This window comes from Marmota flaviventris, chromosome 3, assembly GCF_047511675.1.
Source record: "Marmota flaviventris isolate mMarFla1 chromosome 3, mMarFla1.hap1, whole genome shotgun sequence".
NCBI lineage: Eukaryota > Metazoa > Chordata > Mammalia > Rodentia > Sciuridae > Marmota > Marmota flaviventris.
Genome location: NC_092500.1, coordinates 42,022,366 through 42,035,598, shown reverse-complemented (window position 1 = coordinate 42,035,598; position 13,233 = coordinate 42,022,366). Strand labels below are relative to the sequence as shown.

Sequence of the window (13,233 nt, the reverse complement as noted above, 5' to 3'; positions counted from 1 at the left end):
GTTTGCAAATATTAAGCTAGCACCAACATCCTGTTCATAAGCATTATGATGGGGGGAAAAAAGTAAGTGAATTATTTGATTAACCTACTCAAAGAACTTCATCAAAATTACTGTGAAATAGTATAGCACACATGCTTTGGGGAGTATAATATTCTGACATCTATAAATTATATTACTCCATTCTATTAATAATAAGGGAAATAAAAATAGAAAAACAATAATAATGTAGATGATAATGCAGGAAGCAGGCAAAAAACTGGGCAATGATAGACAAGGGAGAAGCTGGCTTAGAAGTGTGTAGTGCAGGGGTTCTAGATCAGCAGTAGAGCACTTGCCTAGCATGTGGGAGGCACTGGGCTTGATCCTCAACATCACATAAAAATAAACAAATAAAATAAAGGTAAGTGTCCATTTACTGCTAAAAATATTTAAAGAAGCAGCAGCAGCAGCATGCAGTACAAGTTATCCGAAAACACTGTGTACAACTTTTCCAAGATGGATGAGGAAAACATGCAACCAGGGAGACAAGATATAGAGTGAACTAGTCACAGCTCTCAGAGAGAAAGGGAAACAGTGTAGCAAATTAGCTGATGATATAAGATGCAAGGAGATAGGGAAAAAAATATATTTGCCTCCCCTTATCTTGATTACAACTGAGTATGTACTTTGCTAGTTTTACCCCCCAAATATACTGCTTCCTCAAAAACAATAAAATAAAAACGCATCTTATTTCAAAACCACTAAATACATACACATTACTGTGCATCCAGGTACATTTACTTCATAAGTTCATTATAATCTGGTTTCCATTCCTATAATGACACATTATAAAGCCCTAGAAGTTACTTAAATGCTGAACTAGAAGGATGTCCAAATACTTTTTATAACTACAGATTTCACAAAATCATTAAATACTTAAAATAGATGCAGTGTTTTATACACACACACTCTCACAAAACATTCATTCAAGTGACAATGGCTATTTTTAAAAAGCACAAAGGAAAACGTACTCTAGAATTTCTACATCTGTTGCTTTATAAATACACACTCCTCATACAGAGCCTAGTCAAAACTATGTTGTCAGCACTTTGCCCAGAGGAAAACAGATGTCAGCTTAAGTTCGATGAAAAATAAGAAATCACTATGGCCAAAATTCTCACAAAATACAACATTAACAATAACTCTGAACCAATGGCTTAATATACACAATTCATAAAATGTGTTGGTCACGAATCTCAATACCTATTGTTGCTTCACTGTCATTTATACTTTCCTTTATAGGACTCAAAACACATTCAGTAAGTATTATTTAACTCTGGTGATATAGGATATACTGTCTCAAATCTGGACATACAGAAAACCATTAAACATCAATCCTGTCCTCAGGCAACTTGGAGAATAGCTAAGACGACGACACATAGGGATTTTAAATCCACAATTCTAAGTGAGTATAGTGAGGGTTAAAAAAAAATACACTTGCAAAGCCCCTCTATATTGACTAAAAACAAATTATCAAAAGTAGAATATAGAAATAACCTTAGTAGGATTAATTAATGGAGAACCTTTCATAAATCTTTATAGGCTTAACTCATGTAGTCTATTTTAACCTTTGGATTTTTCTTTTCCTTCTCCCCGCCACTGCCCTCACCCGTTGGTGGTGGTAAGGTGAGGAAGGAGGTAATATTGTTTGATATCTGTTTATTTGGTTTTAGACTTAGCCACAAGCAAAATTAGTTCACATCATTGCCCAGTAGAAACATACTTCCCTGAAAAGATAATGTAATCTCAGATAAATTACTACAGAGTATATAACTTCAAAAAATCCAAAATATTTGTAGAAAGGATATAGATTAGAGAGGTAATTTCCAAGTTTGAAAATCAAATGTATTTTGGTTAGATACAGAGAAGAAAGTATTTATGAATGGTAGAACATAACTTGAAGTAATATCTACCTGAAGTCAAGGAAACCTGCACCACCAAGACCCCTCTTACTACACATTCACACTTCCCTTCTTAAAACCTCAAAAAAAAAAAAAAAAAAAAAGAAAGAAAGAAAAGAATCATTCCAAGTAAAACACAGAGCTCACGTATTTTAAAAGGAAATGTCAAAAGAGTACTTGAAATGATGACCAATCTAGTAATAGCAGAACTCCGGCATGCAGTCTGTGATCTTTAAATGCAGTTTTTCATTAAAAGACACCAGGGAATCTTAGAGAAATAGCATATTTCAGGTCCAAGACAACAAAAGAATAAGATAGGCTAGGTTATCTTGGATAACTCAGGAGCCAGATTGAAGGGGCTCCCACTAGCCAAGGATTGGGGGCAGGGGTGTAAGGCAAGGTATAAAGCAGCTGATCAACTAACCTATAAATTTCACTACACTCAACAACTACAGAATACATGTTGCTTTCAAATACACAGATTTCCAAATCTGATCATATGTTGGACCAAAAAGAAAGTCTCAGATAAATTTCAATTTTATCTTTAAGGAGAATGGATGGTCTCAAAATTAAGATAGGATGCAAGAATACTATCAGTGTTTCATTTCTTGACCCGGTGATTGATTATACAAGGTCAACTGCCAGGCTTTTTAACAGTATACTGAACTCTACATTAATGTATCATACATAAATCTAAATGTCTCATCTTCACAATAAAAAAATGTAATCATTCTAAGGAAAAAATAATTTAAAGAATTGGTGCTGAAAGTGTAGCTCTATGGTAGAGTACTTGTCTGACATAAACAAGGTCCTGGGTTCAATGGTGGGTTCAATTTTGAGTTCAGTTAGAACTCAAAATCTAAATTTATAATAAAAATCACTTTTTAGGAAGAACGTTGATTGGCCTACTAAATCTAATACAACATACTATAATATGCAAGATGATAGCTGAAGCTGGCCTCAATTTGCAATCCTCCTGCCTCGGCCTCCTGAGTTGCTGAGATGACACCACACCCAGCTAGATCTTAACATTCTTCTATTACAGTAAGTTGATACTGTGATTTCATCTTTTGGATACACGTAGAACCACTTTTTAACTATGATCACTTCATAATACAGCTATTTAGCAATTTTGTTTGAGTAGAAGATAACTTGAGTCTTTTCATGTTCAATCATACTATATAATTGAAGTGAGGTAACAAAATAAAAACAGACAACAGAAAATAATTAAAGCCTAAAGGATGATAGAAGAATAATTTTTAATATTCTTTTTAACATGTTTATAGATAATTTTTTTCTCTTGCAGTACTAGGAACTAAATGCAGGACCTTGCATACATTAGGCAAGTACTTCAGCACTGAATACACACCAGGCCCACAAATAAATATAATTTTAGAATTTCAAATAGTAGCACCCCCTTTATCCATGGTTTCAATTTCCAAGGTTTCAGGTACCCTCAATCAACTGTGGTCTAAAAACATAAATGGAAAAATAGAAATAAACAATTCTTAAATTTTATATTGTGTGGTACTCTGAATAGTGTGATGAAATCTCACACTGCCCACCCAGGACATGAATCATTCCTTTACCCAGAATCCCCACAGTATATAAGCTATCTATCCTATAGTTTCTTAGATATCTCAGTTATCAGATTCACTATCATGATATCAAAGTGCTTTATGTTCAAGCAACCATTTTTTACATTATTCAAAATTTGTTTTGTTTTATAATTAGACGTTGTTATTCATCTCTTATTGTGCCTAATTTAGAAATTAAATTTTATCATAGGTATGTATTTATAGGACAAAACATAGTATATGTTGGGTTTGGAATACATATCATAGGTATGTATTTATAGGAAAAAGCATAGTATATGTTGGTCAGGAATCCCCTGGGGGTCTTGGAATATATCCCCCAAGGATGAGGGTGGATATTATATATACAATAAACAGCCTATATTTGCTAAACTATGACAAATTACAAATATTTGGCTCTAAGAATCTAAATAATCCAGTTGATATATAAGCAACCTATTTAATAAAAACCACACCAGAAATAAGACTTGTAGTTTCCCCTCTCACCTGCCTCCCACATCTCCTCCTATAAAATATCTCTAAGACCAGACCCTGTCAAAACTTTAAACAAAAGACTACAAGAAGTCGGGTGCAGTGGCACATGCCTGTACTCCCAGCGGCTCTGGAGGCTGAGACAGAAGGATCAAGAGTTCAAAGCCAGCCTCAGCAAAAGCATGGAGCTAAGCAACTCAGCGAGGTCCTGTCTCTAAATGAAATCCAAAATAGGGTTGGGGATGTGGCTCAGTCTTTGAGTGCCCCTGAATTCAATCCCTGGTGTATACACACACACACACACAAAAAAAAAAAAAAAAAAAAAAAGACAATGAGGCTCAAAATACGGATGATTTAATTGTTTTAAAAGCTTTGTTATAAACTTATCTGGCATAGATACTTTAAATGTTTTTAAACAAATGAATAAACTTGAAAATATATACTAATTAGCAGACTAGTTCTAAAAAAGGAAAAGAGAAAGTAGACTCCATTTCCCCTCTAGTGCAATGCTGTTTCCTCTTCAGTGCACCCAAAATGCTTCTAGTACAGAACTGATCACACAGTATTTCTAAACACTGGTTTATAAATCTGCCTCCTCTGTTAGATCCAAAGCCCCATGATGACAATTTACAACAACTGAGTGCCTGACAGGCATCAAGCACTATCCTAGCTCTAGAGAATCAAAGTGCATAAAACACATGATCTCATTAACTTTACATGAGGTCATAGGCAGCTTCTCACAGGAAGTGATGTTTAAGTTGAGATCAGAACAATATGAGAGGCAGTTAGTTAAGCAAAGACTGGCAAGAAATGTAGCCTAAGCAGAAAATACAAATGAACCATAGGCAGGTCACTAATATATTCTTCTGTATTTCTAGTAGTGTTTCACACTGCATGGCAGATATATTCCATCAGTGACAATGGGATGACAGGGGACAAAGTGTAGAAGAGGGAAGTATACAAAAAAATTAAGTCAATATAAGAGCAGCTCTATTTTATTCAAGTTTGTTTATTTGGGGTTTGACAACTCACATTTAAATTTACCACTTAGAGCTTTTTTAAAAAGTGAAAAATCATCCCAACGGGGGTCCATTCAGTAGCTACTTCCATTGGTCACTATCAGCTAGTATAGAAGAGAAGCAATTACAACAGGTAAAATGTTGATGTTCCTCTGCTCTCGAACAAGAAAGCTCTCAAAAGAATAATGGCTGGGCATAGTGCCGCACACCTGAAAACTCAGCTCAGGAGGCTGAGGCTGGAGGATCACAAGTTCAAAGCCAGCCTCAGCAATTTAGCAAGGCCCTAAGCAACTTAGCAAGAATGTCTCATAATCAAAAAATAAAAAGGGTTAGAGATGTGGCTTAGTGGTTAAGCACCCATGGGTTGAGTCTCTGATACCAAAAAAAAAAAAAAAAAAAAATGAATATATTGGATAGAAAGAGTAAAACATGTCTTGTCATTGCCTTACTTATCTGCCATTTTCTTCCTAAAACCATTTCTTGTACAACAGAGTCCAAATGTTCATTAAAGCCACTAAATCAGCACTTAGCATAGTGTGAAAGATAATATCCTTAACATTCCCAACAAAAACCTTGGGTTTTCACAGTAGTCAAAACTCAATTTCTAATTATGCAAACATGTTGTAACTATAAAGGGGTGTAAATAACAAGACTAATGTTTCTCCCTACAAAAAGAAGTACATTTAAAAATGTGGTAGGAACGAAGAGAAAGTGAAAACCTTGTGCACTATATAAGTGGAATGTAAATGTAAATGTACACAGCCACTGTGGAAAACAGTACAGCAGTTCCTCAAAATATTAAAAATAGAATTACCATATTCTACCTCTTGGGTAAATACCCAAAAGACTTGAAAGCAGAGTCTCAAAGAGAGATTTGTACACTCAGATTCACAGCAGCATGATTCACAGTAAGTAAAATGTGAAAGCAACCCATCATCAGGTGAATGGATAAGCAAAGTATACCTACAACAGAATATTATTGTGTTAAAAAGGAAGGAAATTCTGACATGCTATAACCTATCTACATATGAACCTTGTGGACAAAATAAGCTTGTCATTAAAAAACGAGTACTATGGGGAGGTGGGGAGGCATGGGAAAACTGGAGGAACTTTGATTGGGCAAAGGAGAGGGAGGATAGGGAGGGTGCACGGGGGGGGGCAGGAAATATGGTGGACTTTCCTGATGGACAACATTACCTTAGGGACATGTATGACTGTACATATGGTGTGACACTAAATTGTGTACAACCATAGAAATGTAAAGTTTTGCTGCAATTGTGTACAATGAATCAAAATGCATTCTGCTGCCATATATACCTAATTAAAATTAATTAATTAATTAATTAAAAAAAAACAAGTACTAGATGATTCCACCTACAAAAAGATAAAAAGTATAATAGTGGTTGCCAGGAATTTGAGGGAGAAGTGAATAGGAAGTTATTGCTTAGTGGGTACAGAGTTTCAGTTTTGCAAGATAAGAAGAGTTTTGAAGAAGAGTTTTGAAGAAGGAAGGTGCTGATTATTGTTCAACAATATGGGTGTGTAGTTGGCCCTCCATATCTATAGGTCCCACATCCACAGTTTCAACCAAATGTAGATTGAAATTTGGAGGGGGGGGAGCAAGTATAGACATTTTCTCTTATTCTTTGAACAACAGAGTACAATAATTTTTTATATAGTATGTACATTATGTTAGGTTTTTCAGGTCATCTAGAGATGATTTAAATCATATAGGAGGATGTGCATTAGTCATATGTAAATACCATGCCATTTTATATAAAGGACTTGAGCATCTGGGGGTTCTACAACCAATCTCTTGCAGATACCAATGGACAACTGGTCTTAATACCACAGAACTGCACAATTAAAAACTATTATGATGGTAAATTTTATGTTATATGCATTTTGCCAATATTAAAAACCTAAAAATAAAGTGTAAATTTTTCCTATTTAGAAATACCATAATTAAAGATCAGATTCAACACACACCAATTTGTCTCAAAGACAACAAATTAGTCTGGTTCCATTTAAAAAGAAATTAATTACAGCAATAATTAATTTAATATAATAACATGACCCCTTTCCATGAAGTAGTTATTCATAATGCATCATTTAATTTTTTAAAATATTTTTAGTTGTAGATGGACACAATATCTTTGTTGTATTTATTTATTTATTTTTAATGTGGTGCTGAGGATCAAATCCAGTACCTCACACATGCTAGGCAAGTGCTCTACTATTGAACTCTGTATCATTTAATCTTAATGATCTTTTCTCTCACTTGTGAGAAAATAAATCTGTCTTCCTGTTAATAGGGTTAAATCTCAAGTCTTTCAGGTAAATTTGACTATAACTTTAGTACTTAAGGACTGCCTATTAATTAAGTAGTTCTAGAATTCAAAATTTTAATGGAAAAAAAGGATGTTTACATAAAATCCAACAATAAAATGTGATATGGTGAAAGTACACAGACAAGGTCCTAAGTCAATAGTATATTTAGGACCTTAAATAATATGCATTATATAAACAATTGATTCCCCCATGCTATGACTGAATAGTTGTGTCCTCCCCAAAGTTCATATGTTAAAACCTTAATCCTTGATGTGATATCTCAAGATGGGGTCTTTGAGACATAATTGGATTTTAAAGGCCAAGCACTCTGATAGGATTAATGCTCTTAAAAAAGAAGATACACAGGGAGCTTGATGCTTCTCTAAGTTTCTACCATGTGAAGAAACAGCTAGAAGACCACTGTCTTAAAACCAGGAAGTAGGCCCTCACAGGAGCTTGACATGCTAGTGTCCTAATCTTAGATTTTCTAGCCTCCAGAACTGTAAGAAACAAATTCCTATGTTTAAGCTACCCGATCTATGGCGCTGTGTGCAGCAGCCCAAAGAGACCAAGATATTCCCACACTCATCCACTCTCAAGAAAAAGAAAGTTTGAAATAGTGTGTTTTAAAGACCAATATATTATACCTCTTTGTTCAATTCAAAAACAAAGTAACATTTACAAATATTGTAAATCATCTTACTGGAAAAGCATGACAATTCGACTTAAAAAGGTTATGATGAATATAAAGCAATATGGAAGAGAGACTATGCTAGGATATTATCTTTTTTTAAGAAAACAAAATAAAATATTTAGATATTATGGTGAATTACAACCATTTAAAATATAAACAACAAGGACATATGAAATGGGGAAAAATGGCATTGGGGAGAAATAAAATTAGGGAAGAATGAAAATGTCCATAAACATCAAGTCTTAACCTGAAATTAAAAACTGGCTATGAACCCAGACAACATCAAATAAAGTAGGCACAAAATAATATAAATAACCTTTCAAAGATTATAAATATTTGTTAAAAGTTATTAATTCAACTCTGCTGATCTTTTAGCATCCTATAACTACTGATGTCACAACTACAAATTTAATGTGGAAAACCAAATAAGCACATTTAAATACAAAAAAATATAAAAGGTCAGGGCTTCGCTAATTGCCTTCTATGCATCTTTGCTAACTGCTTTCTATACATCATACTAATCTTTACATACATCCTGAAAAGTGGGTATAATATTTGGAAAGTGGTGTTTAAAAAAAAAAGAGGACAACCAGATAGTATAGGCCTCCTTATAGAAGTATATATCACTGTGAAATATTCTCAGTAAAAGTAAATAAAAAATAAAACACATTTATATCAATCCTCTAGAACTGATTACAATTTTAAATGATACCATGGGGATACAATCTGAAAACCAACAAGGTAAACTACAAAGCAACCAGACTTCAATAAATAAAACTTCAAAGAAAATGATGTAGGAGAAATATCTGGATTAAAAGATACTCATAATTTAGCAATGCATTACTGTGGGTTTCTAAGATATTCTGTTACTATTAAAGTCTTTTAAAAAAGCAAAAAAAAAAAAAAAAAGATACTCATAAGAAATAGTGAAACTACTGTAGTAGATGGACCTTATTTGAATCCTGATAGAAATAAACTGTATAAAAAAATCTCAGTATTATTTGAACACTGGATGGATATGTGATGTTAAGAATTTTTCTGAATATTTTACAAGTGTGATATCTTTTCAGGTTTATGACAACACCATATGCTCTGAACAACTGAGAGCTGATTTACTTGAACTTTAAAATGTTTTAAAATGAAAAACTTATGAGCACAACAAAATTAACTGCAGTTCAATTAAGACAAATATTTTACTTCAAATTTTTGGCAAGGGTGGGGAGAATGACAATGGAATATTTGTTTAGTGCATGAAGAAATACCTGTCTTTGAAGAAGCATAAGAAATAAAAGAAAAATTAGCCAGATATAACACATTTTAAACATTTATAAAAATAAAGAGAAAACAACTATAAGGGCAAAAATTGTAATGTACAAAGAATCTATGACAGCATATAAGATCTGAAAACCACATTCATTCACTTAACATTTCTGAACACCTACTATGTGCTAACTACTGTTCTAGAAACTTAAGAACAATTAGAATAGTGGTTATCATTGTACCACTGACCAGAGGTGGGATGGCAGAGACCACTGTGGAGCTTGAAATCATCTGTATCTTGCCCTGAGCAGTAGTTTTTTGTGTATACACATGTAAAAATTCATTGACCTATAAGAGTTATGCACTTTAGAGTATACAAATTGTACAATTACTTTTTTAAATACCACTTGTGTTGACACTGTTGTAAACTGTTTTTATATATACTGTTTCATTTTAATTCAAAAACCTTTGAAAAAAAATTGCTGGCATAACTGAAGAGTATTACATGTCTCTTTATGATGACCAATATTTTAAATAGTCCAAGAGGAGAAAATGTATTAAGAACATTCGGGGGGGGCGGGGGGGGTGCTGAGGTTGTGGCTCAGTGGTAGAGTGCCTGCCTAGCACATGTGAGACACTGGGTTCAATCCACAGCACCACATAAAAAAAAATAAAGTTATATATTATAAAAAAAAAGAACACTCCCATTAACACAAATACTCAACTAAATCAGTAGGATCTACTCATCAATATACAACACAAAAGAAATAACTGAACTTTTTTCAAGTGTTTATTGTTCCATCAGTCACATAATTATTCTGCAAGATATCAACTTAACTATTTCCCCCTTCTTTTGTGTGTGTGTGTGTGTGTGTGTGTGTGTGTGTGTACATCACGGTTTGAACCCAGGGGCACTGAGCCACATCTCCAGCCCTTTTTACTTTTTATTTTGAAACTGGGTCTGGATAAATTGCTGAGGCTGTCTTTGCACTTGGGATTCTCCTGCCTCAGCCTCACAAGCCGCTAGGATTACAGACAAGTACTACTGTGCCCAGCAACTGTTTCTCCCTCTATCAGTGTTTCTCTGTAGTACCAATTTCAAAATGTTTTCCATGTACCACTAGTATATAGTTACTTGTTTTTACTCCTTCTCTATTTTAACTTTAGCTTAATTAATAAAATACATACATTTCCTTGTTTAAGTCAAAAGTTTCATTTTTTTTACCACCCCCCACCCCCAAGTTTCATTTTTCTAATATAATAATTCTAAAAAATAAAAAATGTTCATCAATGTACACCACCATACCAAATATTAGAAGATCCTGCCACAAAACTGTACCATGCCATGAAATGTCCATTCCCAAGGCATTTTACTTTCCCCTATCCTGATGTAGCATGATAAGATATAACTGATATTACACACTTGCTATCATTTAGTCAGGTCCAAACCTCTATACTATTTTATATTTCTGAACCTAAATTTCCTAAGTAAAATTATGAGACTAAGATGACAGTTGCTGAAATTTCCCTAAAACTCCAATATTCTACAATCTAAGAGCCTGTTTTAACTCTTGTCTAAATATTGCGGGCATCAATTACCACAATGCAAAAGAAAATAAGTTGTAAAATATCACCTCAACTTTAAAGTCCATACTAGGACCTGTCTTTTGAGGAATATATTGGCCAGGGGGTTAGGGGAATGTAACGTAACTTAACAATAACACAGCAAATCAATAAAGTATATTGCAGCTTCTTTCAAATTCAGTGCAAATGTTTTTATCCTGCATGATCAGCATAAATACCTCCTAAAGAAAAACTGCTTCTTATATGGAATCAAAGTAGTATTTTTATATAAATAAATATTTATATCTTAAGCATTTTATCACAACTAGAATGCAAACATATTTCCAATCTTTTGATGGAAAGGCATTTTCATTGAGTATGGATCTGCTGATTAGAGTTTCACATCATTTTCCTTGCTTAAACCACATGGTCTGAGATCTCTGCTATTATTTCCTTAGAGTGAAACAAAACTTCTAAAACACTTGCAAAGTCAGCAGTTTAGAAAATCCTAAATTTCCACCATTACTTTTCCTGTCTTTTCTAGTTATCTATCTTTTTCATACTGAATTCCAAAGAAGTAATATAAACAGACTTAAGTGAATGCCTGAAGACAGCAGGGGGTTGCAGTAAAATAGAAAACATTTTACAATGGGCAACAAGAATGCTTTCTCTTTCCTCCACAGGAAGATACTGTCTCTCTCTATCGGACTATTTACTATACAAACATCCTTGAAAATAAAGTCTAGAACAAGCAGACAATTCTTTACTTGCAAGATAAGCAGAAATACAAGAGATTAATAGAGAATTATCTTCTAAAAGTCTATTCATCCTGTTCTGTTTCACTCCTACCCAATAGTACACCCTGTAACATTTCACCTGTACTATTTAAGTGTTGTTAAAAACAGATCAAATCACCAGTGATTCACAGGACATTCCTAAGGAGACTACACTTTTACAAATGTCTGAGAATTATGATAAGCAGAATCTTTTCTACCTGATTTTAAACAATTTGAAGAAACTCTTTGTACATAAATCATACATCATAAAGTCTCATCTTTATTCCTGAATGCTTTTTGCACTGTAGTTAACCATCAAACAAAAGCTTCAGAATTATGAAATGAATCAAGAGGCTGCTTCAGAAAGGTACATCCTAAAGTAATAGATACTTGTCAAATCAACCTGGAAAGCCACAATAGACAGAGAGTGTAAGAGAAACATCCTCCACATGCTATTCTTTAAGTCACCTCAGCCAATAAAAGTCCCATATAGGCCTAAAAATTGATAGTAACTTTAAATTTCACTACATATTCTCTTCTCTCCAACCTTCTTGAGTTATGCCACAATCTTATACCAGAACCACAAAAAAGGCCAAAGTCTAAAAAGTTAATAATGTGGTCTTCCTCTCTGAAAAAGCAGTATGAAGTTATTATATCACTACTTCATTTCAATCTTAGTTGTTTTTTGTAAATAATGCCAGGCAAGGCATGGCGGCATATCCTTATAATCCCAGCAATGTAGAAGGCTGAGACAGGAGGATCACTAACTTGAGGCAAGCCTCAGAAAAACTCAGCAATTCAGCAAAACCCTGCCTCAAAATAAAAAATAAATAAAAGGACAGGGGAACATAGCTCATTGAATAAGCACCCCTGGATTCAATCCTCAGTACCAAATAAATAAATAAAAATCAATAATGCCAGAGCTCAAATATCATCAGGAAATTCTTATTTAATAAATATCTTAAAAGATTCCAAGTTGTTTCTTGTTTCCACCTAGGACAAAATTTTTTTTAAGCATTTACAAACTACAATCAAAAACTAGATATTAAGGAGCATACCATAAAGAACACTAAAAATAATGGTGAATCTTCGACAAGTGAAAATTAAAAATTTTAAATTTGAATACCTAATTTTACCCTCTTAAGGATCCACTTCTAAAACAAATCAATTTGTAGCAGATATGTAGAAACCTAATAAACTCTGAGAGTATATGTGAAATTGGAAAAACCAGCTCAAACTGTCTGATGCCGTTTGCTCTTGCCTTAGAATAGCAGTGTCATTCCAGCTCTTTATTACTTACCTACCACTACACTAAAAAGGAAATATAATCTGTTAAAAAAATTTAAGACATCATGCATTTGGCTCTGTTAAAATAGCAGTTCCACATCTAAACTGTGTACATCACATAAAGACTCTCTGTGAAGATAAGAAATGAAGAAGCTGGTGGGGGAAAGGCATAACTGAGGCTCAGGGTGAAAACAGGCTCTTTACTCAAAGGCTAATATGTCTAAAGCATAGCAGTGAAGAAGAATGGTCCTAGATGAGGCTGTGGAGACTGTCAAGTAATGAGTCTGAGTTTTACTC

The 13,233-nt window shown here is 33.8% G+C and overlaps 1 protein-coding gene across 3 annotated transcripts in view; it reads right to left on the bottom strand.

Annotated features, from left to right (window-relative positions):
• Nucleotides 1-13,233, bottom strand: part of Osbpl8 (oxysterol binding protein like 8) — a 174,106-nt gene that overhangs the window by 135,087 nt on the left and 25,786 nt on the right. The gene's annotated exons all lie outside the window — the stretch shown is intronic.